Below are 15,066 nucleotides of genomic sequence, written 5' to 3' on the forward strand. Positions count from 1 at the left end.
TTGCTTTTCAGTAAAATATTTGCAGTTTATGATGTAGTTACGTGTCCTTCGAAAATTGTTGTTGTAGTTAAGCTATTCTTTACATATCAAAATAGATAAAAACGGATAACAAATACGTTATGGTTGAATAGGTTAACACTTACTTACAGATTGAGAGGGATTGATAATCCTTCATTTCTAATCATCCTTTATTTTAAAGAGCTTTGCAAAATATGGTTAGATATTAAGTTCATTTACTTAGTTGTTAGAACTTTTCTCAAATATTACTATTTATGCCCTAAAATTCTACATAAATCGCATAAACATAGCAACTGATTATTTCCATTCGATGATCTCTCTCAAGTCCAATACAAATCGGAAGCGTTGTGGATCAAGTGCACGCGATTGGCAAGGGCCGATGCGTCCTATTGATCTATTACCTATTGTTTACAAAGTATTAATACAATCGGTTCAACAGCGAAGTTCAGTGCGACAGATATATTTAGCTACCATTCATTGATCACCCTCAATCAGATACCAATACCGTTACTATGGCACTCGTGATTGAGTTTCCACTTCGAGTGCCGAGAGATACATTGCGGGCTGTAGTTGGCTATGGTTGTTTTGTTTTCAGTGTGGGCGCTCATTGGGGCGGCGCGCGGGCGACACGGCCGCGCGGGCGCGCCGGCGGGCGCGGGGCTGCAGCGGGTGCATTGGCCGGCTATTCGCGGCAGGTGCGCGCGCGCCGCTCTAGGATCTCGCGTGGCTGAACTATGTGAGATGCGCCGACATGGAAACTATTTTACAGGTTACAGGTGAAAAATCAATGTTGCAGTACAGGGTGACTGAGAATGGGGATTGTAAGTGATATTCTCGACATTTCACTCTTTTAGTTTTCTTGTACTTTACAATTGTTAAGTAATTTTCAGAATTTCAAGTATTACATGTATTGCTTTTTCATAGACTTCAAAACGAGATCTTATTTGTTTTACAGACCACGGTAAGATTTTAGTGTTGATGATACAAGTTTTATTACGTACTTTATTATTCTTCTTCTTCTTCGATTGTATAATTTTTTTTCGTACATTTGCAGCAATATTGTCGTGCAAAACATAAAGTACTCGTAGTACAGTAGGTAGAAGTTAGAAGAATTCAATAGTTATTTCTTTCAAAAGAGTCCGAGATTGATACCCGAGCAAGTGACAGAATTCCAATATAAATATAGTCCAAAAATGGTGGTGGAAATTCTCATTTCTTAGTTATTCTACCAGCCAACAGCAACAACCCAAATTATAATTTATACTTATGAAATTACTTTGTAGGCATGTGGATGGAATGCAACTAATTCATCTATCCTTTACCAGTTGGTATGCTGAGCTGAGATGAGGCCATTAAGTGGCATTGTATTCCATTAATGGAAGTGACAAATATTATACCTCATTTTTTTCAGCATTAGAGGGAACGTAAAAGCACGAAGCACGAGGTCTTTTATATGAGGCACTTTTGCCACAACTGTCACTCATCTACTGTCAGTATCATAAACAGGCATTTTAATAAAATAAATACCCTTTTGTTTTCTAAACTATAGTATTTTATGCAACTGGTGGTTAAAAGAGGACAAAAAAGGTGAGTGGCGTGGGTAACAATTTGAGGCGAAGCCGAAAATTGTTAATAAAGACGCCACGAGCATTTTTTGACTCAGTTAAACACCGTTGCATACAATACTTTTTCTACGACCAAGCACTTATTTTGAAAGAAAATTATAAATCAATACCTACTTTCAGTCATCTTAGTTATCTAGTGGACCGCCTACCATTTTGAATATGCAGTTTGAGTGCAAACATGAAATAAAACTGTCTATGGTATGGTTCTTTGAAGCCTGGCCACTAAGACGAATCGAGCCGAGTTGAATCGAGTACTCATACATTTGAATGCGATTCGACGCGTCGCCAATGAACGCAGCAGAAAACGAAGGAGTCTCGACTCTGCGAATTGGTTTGTTAAGTTGGTAGCAATGTATTTACTGAACTGTAACAGCTATATCGTGCTACTTCTACTAAATGTTTTCAGGGTATAGACTAGATAGACTTGTCCTGACATCTTTTATGTAGGGTTTTTAAGTTCTATGCACGACCTTGTAACTCACGAATAACAGTACGGGAGTAGAAAAAAATTATAAAAGTTTGTTTGATATTTATATATAAATAATGCTTACAATTATACATTTCATTTGAAAGTATTTGTTTTAAAGTTTCATAATTGTAATTGCTGGAAAGGTTGCATATTAAAAACCTAAAGAAGCAGACATTTGGAACTATCGGTTCATTTTACGAGCTGTCAATGTTGTTAATGGTATTTATTTATTTATACATACCTATTAGGTACGTTATTTGGCGTATTAACGTATATAATTTCATGATACGTGCACTTATGTTATTAATTTATTATTAATATTCTATTTTGTGCTGCGTATTTGGTGGCATTCGACTGTGATTACTGCAGTGGATCTGAGGCCCAAGTGGCTTTCAAGTGGTTTGCTTGATTTAAATAAATAAATGTAAATGAAATAAATGAAATGAAAAACACCGTCATGTAGTCCTCTGAACGTTAGTTTCTCGAATAAATAAATAATCACTCCAATTTTGCTTAACAAATGATCAAATTATGCGGTTGATATACCTACGGATGCAATTAGAAAAACTCTAAAAATAACTAATATTGACCTGTTATGTTCTCGCTCTGGTTAAAATTGTTAACATCTAATATTTGTCCTAAGAAGATAGGTTGACGACGACTGCTTCTTTGTTTACCAAATTTCTAATTCTAAAAAAAACGAGGTATAATATAATTATTGCCTGCACTCATTGCATCGCTTCTGAAATAATCGTAAGCACATATTCTATTCTATGTATTCGGTTCTAAAACACACTGTAACTATTAGTTTATTTAATATACATTATTCACAAAATACGTAGGTACATATATAAAAACAAAAACATAAAAAGAACTTAAACTACTAAACTTAAACCAACACAGAATAAATATATGTACATAAAAAACATTAGTAGAATACAGACTTTAACACATTTCTCTTCACGATACAACCAAAAAGATAATCATATGTTTGCACGCACCGCCTACACCATTCCGCTTTGTCTAAAGGTTGACTGTTTGCCTATTGTACGATGTATTTCTTTTGTGCAATAAAGATTAAACAAATAAATAAACATCATGGACTTCCGCAAAGTAATCCTCTATTAAAATCAATTTATTATGATCAATTTATTTGAACAATTTATCACAACTTATCGACGAACGACATCAGAGTACCGTAAATGCGAGAACCCTTTGGATCTCCGAAACTATTCCGCTTAGTTTTGAAACGAATAAGTTCAGCGAGTAGTGAGCAGCAGCAGGGGGTCACTATCAAATTTACCTCATTGCTAAATAGCAGATTGTTGCGATTTACGCTGTGCCCAGTAGTTGGGGGCGGCGCGACAAGTTGTGTAGCGGTACAAATAGTTGGGGGAAGGCCCGGTGTATTGATGCGGCCAGGAAATTAGCGGGCGCATGAGCGGAGCGGCGAGCGGGATCGTCACGTGACGGGAGCGACAAGTCGTGTAGGTATGTTGTTTGGTTCGGCCTGTAAAACCATGAGTGGAGCGGCGAGCTGGCTCGTGACGACGGTGTGACAAGTCATGTCATGTAGTGTGTGTTGTGTATTGGTGCGGTCAGTAAATTAGCGTGCTCGCGACGGGGGCGACACAATTTGTATAGCGACTTAAATCGTTAGAGGAAGCATCGGTATGTCGATACAGCGGGAGAGCAAACCTGTTGGTATGCCTGAGTAGGCCGGCTATTGTTTTACTTACAGATTTTGCGTCCGATAGTTTTATTTTAGCTTTACAAACTTACAAAATATGAACTTATTCGGAAATTGTTAGAATATCGCTTGTTTCGGGGTCGCGGAGGTATAATGTACAAAGGCAACCCTTGAATTTAACGCTACCCTGACACTTATAAGAATTATATTTTATACAGTTTGTGTTACATAGTTTTAGTTGATACTTATTTGAATAACCTTATTGATCGCTGGTTGCAGAGCCCCAAGGGTCTACTCTCTAAACTAGCGGAACCCTTCATCTGTAGATGACGCGAAGGAACCTCGAATTATGCACCACCGTGCACCGTCACGTGGTGGCCTTTACGCTTACAAGCCAGTTTACTGGCTCGTTGTCTATTCTATCCCATAAATATTAGTTTGTATCAGTTCTGCGTGTGAATTCTGCAGTTCTGAATCGAGTAGAATCATTTAAGTAGGTATTATGACTTAGTAGTACTTATAATTGTATACCGTGATAAATAGATTAAGGGCTGATGTGAGGCTGATTTACACAGTAAATTCGATTTTGCATGCGAAATTAATTACTATGCGGCATTTGGTCAGCCTAATATTGTGGATGCCATGCTAATGCTAATGCTAACGGTAACGAGGAACGCTGAAATCTCTTTGATAACAGGTGGGAGACTTTAGAACGCCTGCTTTTATAATATAGACTGATAGTATAGTTGTTCCGTTTCTGTAAGGCAGAAAAGCCATAAAATTATCATTTGCAAAAGGTAAGAAGTTGTAATACGGAGGAATCAGTTTTGACCCTAAACATAGTAAACATAAAGCTTAAAGTGATGGAAAGAAGTGATTGTGTCTGGTGAACAAAAGAAATTTTAATCCTGTATAGGTTTGTCACAAGTAAACAAAATAACACAACATTAATAATTCTTTCTAAGCTGAGTTTTGAATACCTGATCAGATGCACGTTATATTAGCAACACGAATAAAATTGAATAAGATTCTATATATTATTCAATCTTTTAAGTAGAGCCCATTTAAGATAAAAGCTATCTATTGAGTTTCCTGTTTTGTTTTAGTTTCCATATGTAATTTTTTTCATGCAAATGAATTTTGTTAGTTCTGATGTGTAAAATAATTATTAATAATAATACGCCTCTGAAGTTTCTATATCAATCCTATTGTATAGGCTGGCGGATAGTAAGCTGACATTCATTCAAGACTAAATTAGTTTAAATACTGAGGAATAATAGGCTAATAATACGTCACATAGGTCTTCATAATATATTCAGCTATTAGTATTAACTAATTATCTTATTTTTATGGCTTTTGCCTTAGCCGACTCATGTCTTAGCGATCTATACAATGTCTCATTTCCCATTTTTGTTAAAATCAACATCACTGTAAGTCTGAGCGGAAAGAGGTATGTAACATGCCAACGTGGAAAATTGTGTAACATGACCACAAATAAAATCCGATCTCCATAATCATACAATCTATAACTATTAAGCTGTTAATAGTAAATAGATACACTTACCGAAATTTTTCTCCAAACACGCTCCAAATCTGCAAATGGTGTCTTGTGATTGTAACACTATATATTTACACTGAAACGAATTTACCAATAAGTTAAACTGTTTATTATAGTATTGGTCCGTTAGAATATTAGTTTATTTTTGTAATCATTTCTTTATTTTTCGCGTAGTGCAGTTCATGCACCGTTTAGACTGAATACTGACTGTCAGTGTCATTACTGTCATACCGTCGTTTGTATTTAAGTACTAAATTATTTGCCAGACAATCAAAGAGTTCACATAGTTACTTTACAACACAATAATTATGTAGTAAGAATGTTTAGATTTTATTCTAACGATATTAACGCGTTGGATTTAAATGTAAATTATTAGGTACTGTTTAGAGCACAACACGAAAGACATTTTAAATAAAAATCAGTAAAATATCTAGACTCATACTATCAATAAGTCATTACATTAGGAGGAGGTAGGACATAGTCAGGAGGAGGTAAGGCATAGCTAATGATACTCCACTTTGTGTGGTAGGGCACAGCACAGCGGATATCATCTCGGTCGAATCTAGAGCAGAGCCCAACTGGGGAAGTACCTCCGCCTTACAGAAGACCGCAGCCAAATAGCACTAGGCTATGCTCATAGTGTTGTGTTCCTGCCGGTGAGTAAGGCTGCCAGAGCTCAACGAGGGTGCAGTGTGCTAGCGACGGAAGAACCTAGGGAACTAACTTCCTTGTTCTTAACTAACTTGTTCCGTCCTTTGTCCTTTGAGTCGTCGGCAACCCGAACCCTCCTTAAAACTTGTACACTCCTTTTTGCTGTGTACTTAACACAGCAAAAGGGGAGTGAATACGTTTTTAATGGGTTGGCAACGCGCATGTGACACTCCTTGATTTGCAGGCGTCCATAGATTACGGTGACCGCTTTCCATCTGGCGGACCGTATGCTTGTTTGCCACCGACGTAGTATTAAAAAAACCATAACCATTTCCAATAGAAAGGAAATTAAGTATTGCGTTGCTTCTTCGTTCATTTGTTGTTATTTCCAAAGGCCCATACATTTATTTACCAGTCGATTAGCGTTAATGATACACGGTTGTCGCCTTGGCAATACCCCCGTCGTCCCGTCAAATGGCTATTTGCTAATGTTATCGCACCTGCAGCGGCTGACGACGGCACGGCAGTGTGTCGGCGCCGACAAACGTCGGTAATTGTCGGCGCTCGGCGGCACGCGCCGCGTAATTGGCCGCCGGCGCAGATTTACTCGCTCGTGGATAATCATCATTTGATTAGCGTCGATCAATTAAATTGGCTAATCGTTTGCAACAATAGCTTGCACAATCTGGCGACTATTTTAGTTGATTTTGATTTTTTTCTGTTCTTGAGTTCTAATCTATAGAGTCAATCCGAGTTGGCAACACTTGACAGCCACGCCGATACATGATTAAATTATTATTTAAATGTAAAACTTTTGACGTTACGAAAAAATTTGACGTTTACCCTATCAAAACCATAGCATACTTTGATGACGGGGGCTCTATTTACTTAGTCTAACCAATTCTTTTAAGAGACTATACTAAAGTCTATACTGATCTAACAAAAAATGGCGTTCTATAAATAATCTCTCCAGAGTTGACCCAGAGTATTTTGGCAATCAGTTATCTTTATATTGCACCGTAATTTAGTAGGTACTCGACACTCTACGAGTAAATAGACTTGAGCCCAGGGGGAAAGGGTAATAATGACTAGTCATCGTGAAAGTTTAAATCAGTGTTGAACTAAAGGGTTTATGAATGCCTCAAGAACCGATGTTACCAAGCAAATCATACAAATACTAGTAATACCTACGAGTAGTTGAGCTTCCCATCGACTTAAGTACCATCTCTTGTTCACCAGTAGACCTACACAAGTGCAAATTTGTCAAAGCTGACATGATATCGTATCTACTAATATTTTAATACCCACTCGAATAATAGTTACAATAAGGTAAGATATGTTAGTAAACTAAAACTATTAATATATTCATAGATATGTTAGAGAAACGCATTAAAACAATTCCGTCACCAGAAATAAAACGAGTTTAGCTAATGACGTGAGGAAGGCTGCACATCCGCGTCTCCCCTCGATACAATATTTTCATTAAGTCTGGTTTAATAATGTCCCCGGCAAATCCCTTCCGATAACATTGTCCGTGGGAACAACGTCGGGAGCGCGCCCGCGGGCCCGAGCGTGGAGCGAGGCCGGCACAAACACGGGGACACGTGACGACTGATTCTATTTTATTTAATTGTTGCTATTATGAGACTGCAATGAACCGGGATTAAATGATTCATGTTTTAAATTAGGTACAAACAACCCACCAAAGGTAAAGCCAACTACGCTAGTGTACGTGTTTCTTACTTTGATTGCAATTTTGCAAGTAAAATCAAGTGCAGTCTACTGTATGTATACTTCTTCATCATGTATATTTTTTTTTAGATGTACTTTAACACTTAGAGACTCTATACATCTCTAACATCTCTTATTAATCATAGTAGCTTTGTACTTTGTATAATTTATTGAAATGAATTTCTATAGAGTAGGTACCTAGTCTGTTAATATTTTTTTTTTATGAATACTTTTGCTGATTAAATTGTATCTCGTTTTTTTTAATGCATGTTAATTATAAGATGTAATGTTTTGAAAAGAAGTGGCCCGCCGAGTTTCTTGCCGGTCCCATAGTGGATACCCCCCTCCAACTGAGGGGGGGCTGAAATCTTCTCGAGGCTGAGGCGTAGGGTTAGAGCCGGCGTAGCTTTATTTGACGTTCATAAGCGCATTGTAATATGCCTACTTGGAAAATAAATATTTCATTTCAACGTTTTTTTGCAATGGTGTACCTAAAACCGAACGATGGCCAGATCAATGTACTTATTGTAGCTACAAAAATGCAACGCGAAAGGGATGACACTACAATGTAGACTCTCTGCTGCCTCCTTTGACTTGCCGCTGCCTGCCGGCCTGGCCGACACGACAATACTTAGTTGACGCTAGACGCCGATCGAAACGCAGTCTGCCTCTGTCGCGCCAATACGGAAGAGCGACATAGATCGCTAGCTACGATAACGATATATTATTGTCGTAAGCGTTTGTGCATTTGGCTACGACCCTGTTCCGCGTCCGCGCGCGCATTAGCCGCCTCGTTGGCGTAATTAGCGTCGGCGCGTGCGCCGGCTTACTCCGTTGATCAGTTAGTTCGTTACTCAGTTTGGGCCTTTATTGTTATTGGCAGGGATTGATTTAGAGACGTGGGCAGGAAAAGGATAGGCGTTTGAGCTAATAGGAGACACACTAATTTTAATAGTAATGTCGTCATTTATGTGGATTATACTGGATCGTTAACTGATGCTTCTGTGTAAAACTGATGATTTAATAACACAGGATAATACTGATAATAACCTCCTAAAATTGAATTTACAATCTTCTGATTAGAGTTCAATATAATATTTGAATTCGACATCGGGGCTTAGGAGGATAGACTAATACCTAAGTACCCCTTCTGCATGTCTATGGCAACTGCACCAAGTCATCTTGCACCTGATTGCAGAAATATCGTTCCCTAAATGCTAAGTACTGAAACTTCATTAAACTCCAAGAAGCTCATTTATCATGTAGTATTTCAAAGAGCTATTTTAAATAGTAATAGGTATACAAGCTATTATACGATCACCCCTATAAGAAATATTTATCTCCACGACAGTTCCGCAGGAAGCTTCACCATATTAGCCGCGGGGCTTATAGAGATGGATAACCGTGTTATTACGAACCTACTGCTTGTTTCATAACTATCTTATAACTATTCGTTTTATAAACCTGTGTGCTTTCAACTTAGCAAAATCTAATCAGCAGAGACTGTCAACACCAATATCTTACAAGTTATTGTTGCTCTTAGAATCTTATAAGGAATCGGTCTCGACCAGACTTGCTAAGATAACAAATTACGACATTAACGACTTCTCTTTTACCAAATAAAGGCGCAAGGGGCAATAATTATACGACTAGGGAAGAATGACAACTTTTGAATGCTGCTATATTTAATAATCAAGGATCGGAAAGGGTGAGCTGATATAATATGACGAAAGATGTGTTTAATTAGGAATATACCTCACCCTGTCCGACCTCTGTTAAATAACTCTTTTACACAGAATCTTCCTTTAAAGTAGCAAATACCTAAACACGTAGGGCGTCGCAAATAATTATATAGTATCGCGCCGCGCTAAGTACTGTTGTTAAATATTCTTATTCGATTAGATAAGAAGGTACTACCTCAGGAGATGTACCACAAGTAGCCCACATAGTATGAGTGTTCGTATAAGAAGTTGTCAGAGGGGGCGCGGGCGCGGGGGCAATAGGGGCGGATTACGGTGTTGTCGCCGCTTATTCAATAACTCCTGTTTGCTAACCGCCTTCAATGCGCTGTTGATACACGACTGGGGACTTATAGTTTCATTACGATTCCACTGGAAGAGGATTTATATCTTTCATTAGATACGAATTACAATTTCACTAGCAGCGCTACATACTTTTGAACTTTTCAATGCAGAGTTTTTAAAGGCGATAGGCGAGTTGGTGACCGTTATAAATCCAAATTTCAGCGGCGACTATCGGCTCTATTCGGATTCTAGTGTGCGTAAAATATTAACTCAAGGAACTATAAATCAGGGTAAATATTCACGTTTCCTATTTAAAAATACTTTTGACACTTATATTTTAACGTCCGATATAGGGAATAATACCTACTTGACATAGGTACCTTAAAAGTTGTTCGAATTGGGCTGTGTGAGTTGTACGAAAATGACTGAATCAGCATGTCGTGCCTGAGCATACCTCGCCTACCTTTGCCAGTAGTCTTAAAAGAGACGTTCAGTTGATAAAAGAAGGAGCCTGGGAAGAGAGAGAGCCTACTTTGTTTCAGATTACATATAGGCAACACAGGTTTTAATATGTCCGACTGTTTTCTACATGCATGTCGCATTCCTCTCCCACCAGTGAAACCCACGAGGTCTACATCTCACCGACTAGGTACCTGACGTCGTGATTTAGCGAGTAGTTACGTCGTAGCCCGTACGCGGCGCTGTGTGTCAGTGTGTCGCGCGTGGGCGCAGACGGGAATAGCCGGTGTTCGCTTTCACAACACCACACACACACACACACACACGCACGCATACATATATTTCAGGAGTACGAGTATTTACTAACTGTTACTAACAGCAGCGGCCTTCGTGCGACCGATCCGATGATTGATTAATTTATAAGCTTGAACTCTAAATTAACCTATTTACAGGTACCTATAGTCATAAACACTCTAGAGCTGTGAAGATTCAGGACTGCTTCCACTGCTAAACCTCTAACAAATATGTGTTCTCCCATATATCGTTCTGAAAATTACGTTACGATTTCAGCTTACCATTATATATTCTCATGATGTCAGCCTTTATTTCATCCCCCTGGATATGAAATGTGCGATAAAGTGTTCTTTATTTTTCGTAAATTTTACGTTTTGACCAACATCCGAACTTGTAGCTATCGATCATTTAGTTGATTGAAACAGATCTAACAAAATGCGTAGCCTACAGTGTAGGTTAAGATTGTATGTATATGGAGAATACTGTTATCATTTTCCGGCCTATTAGCCAAGCTATAAGCTTCGACAACGAAACGCTTGCTGTCTCTGTCGATCCATATTAGTGCGACAGCGATGGTGCGTTTCGATCGCTACAGAGCGTAATCGATCGTGACAGGCTAGGGACCGAGCTACCCAGCTCATATAAGGTCCTTATATGCATCTACACATACCATGCAACACTAGAACTGTAGTACTTACATACATATACATTTGCCTATTTCGAAGCACTGGTAGCCTAGCGGTAAGTGCGTGCGACTTTCGTTCTAGAGGTCGCGGGTTCGAAGCCCCGCCTCGCACCAATGAGTTTTTCACTTATGAGCGAAATGTTATTTGATATTTGCCAGTCGCTTTCGGTGAAGGAAAACATCGTGAGGAAACCGGACTAATTCCAATAAGGTCTAGTTACCCTTCGGGTTGGAAGGTCAGATGGCAGTCGCTTTCATAAAAACTAGTGCCTACGCCAAATCTTGGGATTAGTTGTCAAAGCGGACCCCACGCTCCCATGAGCCGTGGCAAATGCCGGGATAACGCAAGGAGGGTAATGACATTTGCCTATTTCATGATATTACATATTTAATGTATACCTGTTTTATGGTGTTAATAAGAAGAACGGTAAATAATAAGATGTATTTTTAAAAAACCGGCCAAGAGCGTGTCGGGCCACACTCAGTGTAGGGTTCCGTAGTTTTCCGTATTTTTCTCAAAAACTACTGAACCTATCAGGTTCAAAACAATTTTCCTAGAAAGTCTTTATAAAGTTCTACTTTTGTGATTTTTTTCATATTTTTTAAACATATGGTTCAAAAGTTAGAGGGGGGGGCACACTTTTTTTTCCTTTAGGAGCGATTATTTCCGAAAATATTAATAGTATCAAAAAACGATTTTAGTAAACCCTTATTCATTTTTAAATACCTATCCAACAATATATCACACGTTGGGGTTAAAATGAAAAAAAAATATCAGTTCCCACTTTACATGTAGGGGGGGGGGTACCCTAATAAAACATTTTTTTCCATTTTTTTATTTTTGCACTTTGTTGGCGTGACTAATATACATATTAGTACCAAATTTCAGCTTTCTAGTGCTAACGGTTACTGAGATTATCCGCGGACGGACGGACGGACAGACAGACATGGCGAAACTATAAGGGTTCCTAGTTGACTACGGAACCCTAAAAAGAGCCGTTTTAATTTAACCTTTAATATCAATATCAATAGTATATAATATCGCTTCGAACATAGTTTAACACCCCTGTTACCTATTTTTGTTCCTATTAACGAGAACATTTTGCCGAACCTGAAAGCGGTTTGTTAATATACTTCCTCGCTTACACCAAAACAAACATACAACTCTCCTGAAATCCCACGTAATACCAAATTCAAGCCAAATGAGTCAGTGGAGGCCAATCGGAGACTTGGCATTCCCCGAGCGGCCGTACGCCATATACAGAGTCATTGACTCACATGGGCGCAATGCGCGCGCGCTTACACAACTCCCGAAATACCACGTGCCGCCAATCACGCCGACAGGGACGGCTGATCAAGCCCCAGGGAGAGAGCAGGACGGAAGACCTGCAGGCGATACCATTTCAGGACATTACAAATATAAACAACCTAAGTGACTAAAATTGATAACCAAGCCGATCTCAACTTTAGGTTAAAGCTGTTTGGGTTGATATTCTATTAAGGGTAGTAAAGTTATTCCTGTGTTTACTGAAAACGCGGCAACAAATTTCATTTCAACCGCTGAAAGTTTAGAGTGCAATTTAAATACGGGGCGGGGATTCCGCGACTCAATGAAGGCCTTGCAGCGGCGCAGCGACCGCCGCGGTATGCCACGGCCCGGGGGCGGGTTACGGTGTGGCCTGCAATTTGCTCGGATTACGAGCCGGGACTTACTTGAGATGACGTGGATTGATTTTGGGATGCCACTTGAGTTATGATTCACTCGTTTTTTGATGGATGGGCGTTTACTGATTTGTATTTAGACTGTTTAGTCACCTTGAAAGTATGGTAGGCTTTTGAAATATTTATAGCCGGACTGAGTCCAACATTATGAGTTTAGGAAAATAGCTTAGCTGATACGATTTTCTTATAAATATTATAAGATCCTAATAATCTTGTTAGATCCTTATAAGCATATTTTATAATTCCTTCCTTCATAGATTCATAATTTACTTATGATAAGTCTCCCAATTCATGACTTTCGTATTTGCCACAGAAAGTCAGTTTTCCCGAACGTTTTTGACCCGAGTGTAACTATGTACATAACATACACTTCAAAGTATTTACTTATTTGTGAATGTCTTTACAACATAACCTAACCATAAAAGCTAATGTATTGAAATAAACTAAAAACCACAGATGTCATATATACCATAGATCAAGCAAACGTATCTACTTAGCGTGTCAAATGAACTCAGTGAAATCCACTGAGTTGTCCGTCTTTACTCGCAGCTTGCAGCTTTCGGGCGTCAATTTTTGTAAGTTGAAGTCAACCAAAACATAAAAAAACCGGCCAAGAGCGTGTCGGTCCACGCTCAGTGTAGGGTTCCGTAGTTTTCCGTATTTTTCTCAAAAACTACTAAACCTATCAAGTTCAAAACAATTTTCCTAGAAAGTCTTTATTAAGTTCTACTTTTGCGATTTTTTTCATATTTTTTAAACATATGGTTCAAAAGTTAGAGGGGGGGGGGACGCACTTTTTATTCCTTTAGGAGCGATTATTTCCGAAAATATTCATATTATCAAAAAACAATCTTAGTAAACCCTTATTCATTTTTAAATACCTATCCAACAATATATCACATGTTGGGGTTGAAATGAAAAAAAATATCAGCCCCCACTTTACATGTAGGGGGGGTACCCTAATAAAACATCTTTTTCCATTTTTTATTTTTGCACTTTGTTGGCGTGATTAATATACATATTGGTACCAAATTTCAGCATTCTAGTGCTTACGGTTACTGAGATTATCCGCGGACGGACGGACGGACGGACAGACAGACATGGCGAAACTATAAGGGTTCCTAGTTGACTACGGAACCCTAAAAATGCCTCATTACGTGATATTCAATTGCAACAACACAAAAATTATGAACAATCAAGAGCCTGAGACATATTTAAAATTACAGGCAAGAATCAACTTCAGTACAAAATTTGACACGCTCGGCCCCTATACAAATATATGAATTTGTTTCTTCTATCTAAATTAAGTTCTGTGCTAAAAACGAACTTCATTAAAAATGTACTTTAAAAAATGTACTTTATTTTAATTATTCTATTGTATTCTAGTGTATAATTGTATGTGCCTAATCTATAATAAATATCCTAGTTTTAAGCTAAATGTATTATTAACAAAAATATGGGTCGATAAACCTGAAATAAAGAATTTCAATTTCAATTTCAATTAATCTGCAGATATCTAATTATCTATTCCCGTTTCAAGATGTAGTATAATATACCGATAGATGTGGCTGTTAGTATGAATAAGAGCACATACATTAAAACATCGTTAACCTAAATATGACGTGTTTACGGTTAGAGGTGGAAGCGTATAACTTCCAGATATTTATGCATTTCTATTTCTATGTCCTTTTCTTTTTCCCAATGGTCTTAAAGTGTCAGGGTCATCAATCTCGTCAATAACTTCCCAAACTTTAATTATTTCAAACTTTAGTTGTTACTAAACTGTGGTAGATATTTCTATTTCAATCAACTTCAGCGCAATAGGTATTAGGGTCTTAACAACTGAAAAACTGTTGAGAAAAATGATTCTTACGAGTATGTAGCGCCAGGGAAACCTCTGGTTGAAATTGAAAACTCTTAACCATTATAATGTAATTAGCATTTATCTTCACAAAATACTTAAAAATAACTTATGTTATTACGACTATTTTCGTGTCGTATCTAGTGATACTGAGAACAGTGTTTTTAGAGAACAGACAGACGCCGCGAACCGCGGAATACAATTTATAACACCGCAGGTAAAGAGAAAATTAAAACTACACCCGTCAGCCATTTCTGACCGTATTTACTCTTATATTGA

Source organism: Leguminivora glycinivorella, chromosome 2, assembly GCF_023078275.1.
Source record: "Leguminivora glycinivorella isolate SPB_JAAS2020 chromosome 2, LegGlyc_1.1, whole genome shotgun sequence".
Lineage (NCBI taxonomy): Eukaryota > Metazoa > Arthropoda > Insecta > Lepidoptera > Tortricidae > Leguminivora > Leguminivora glycinivorella.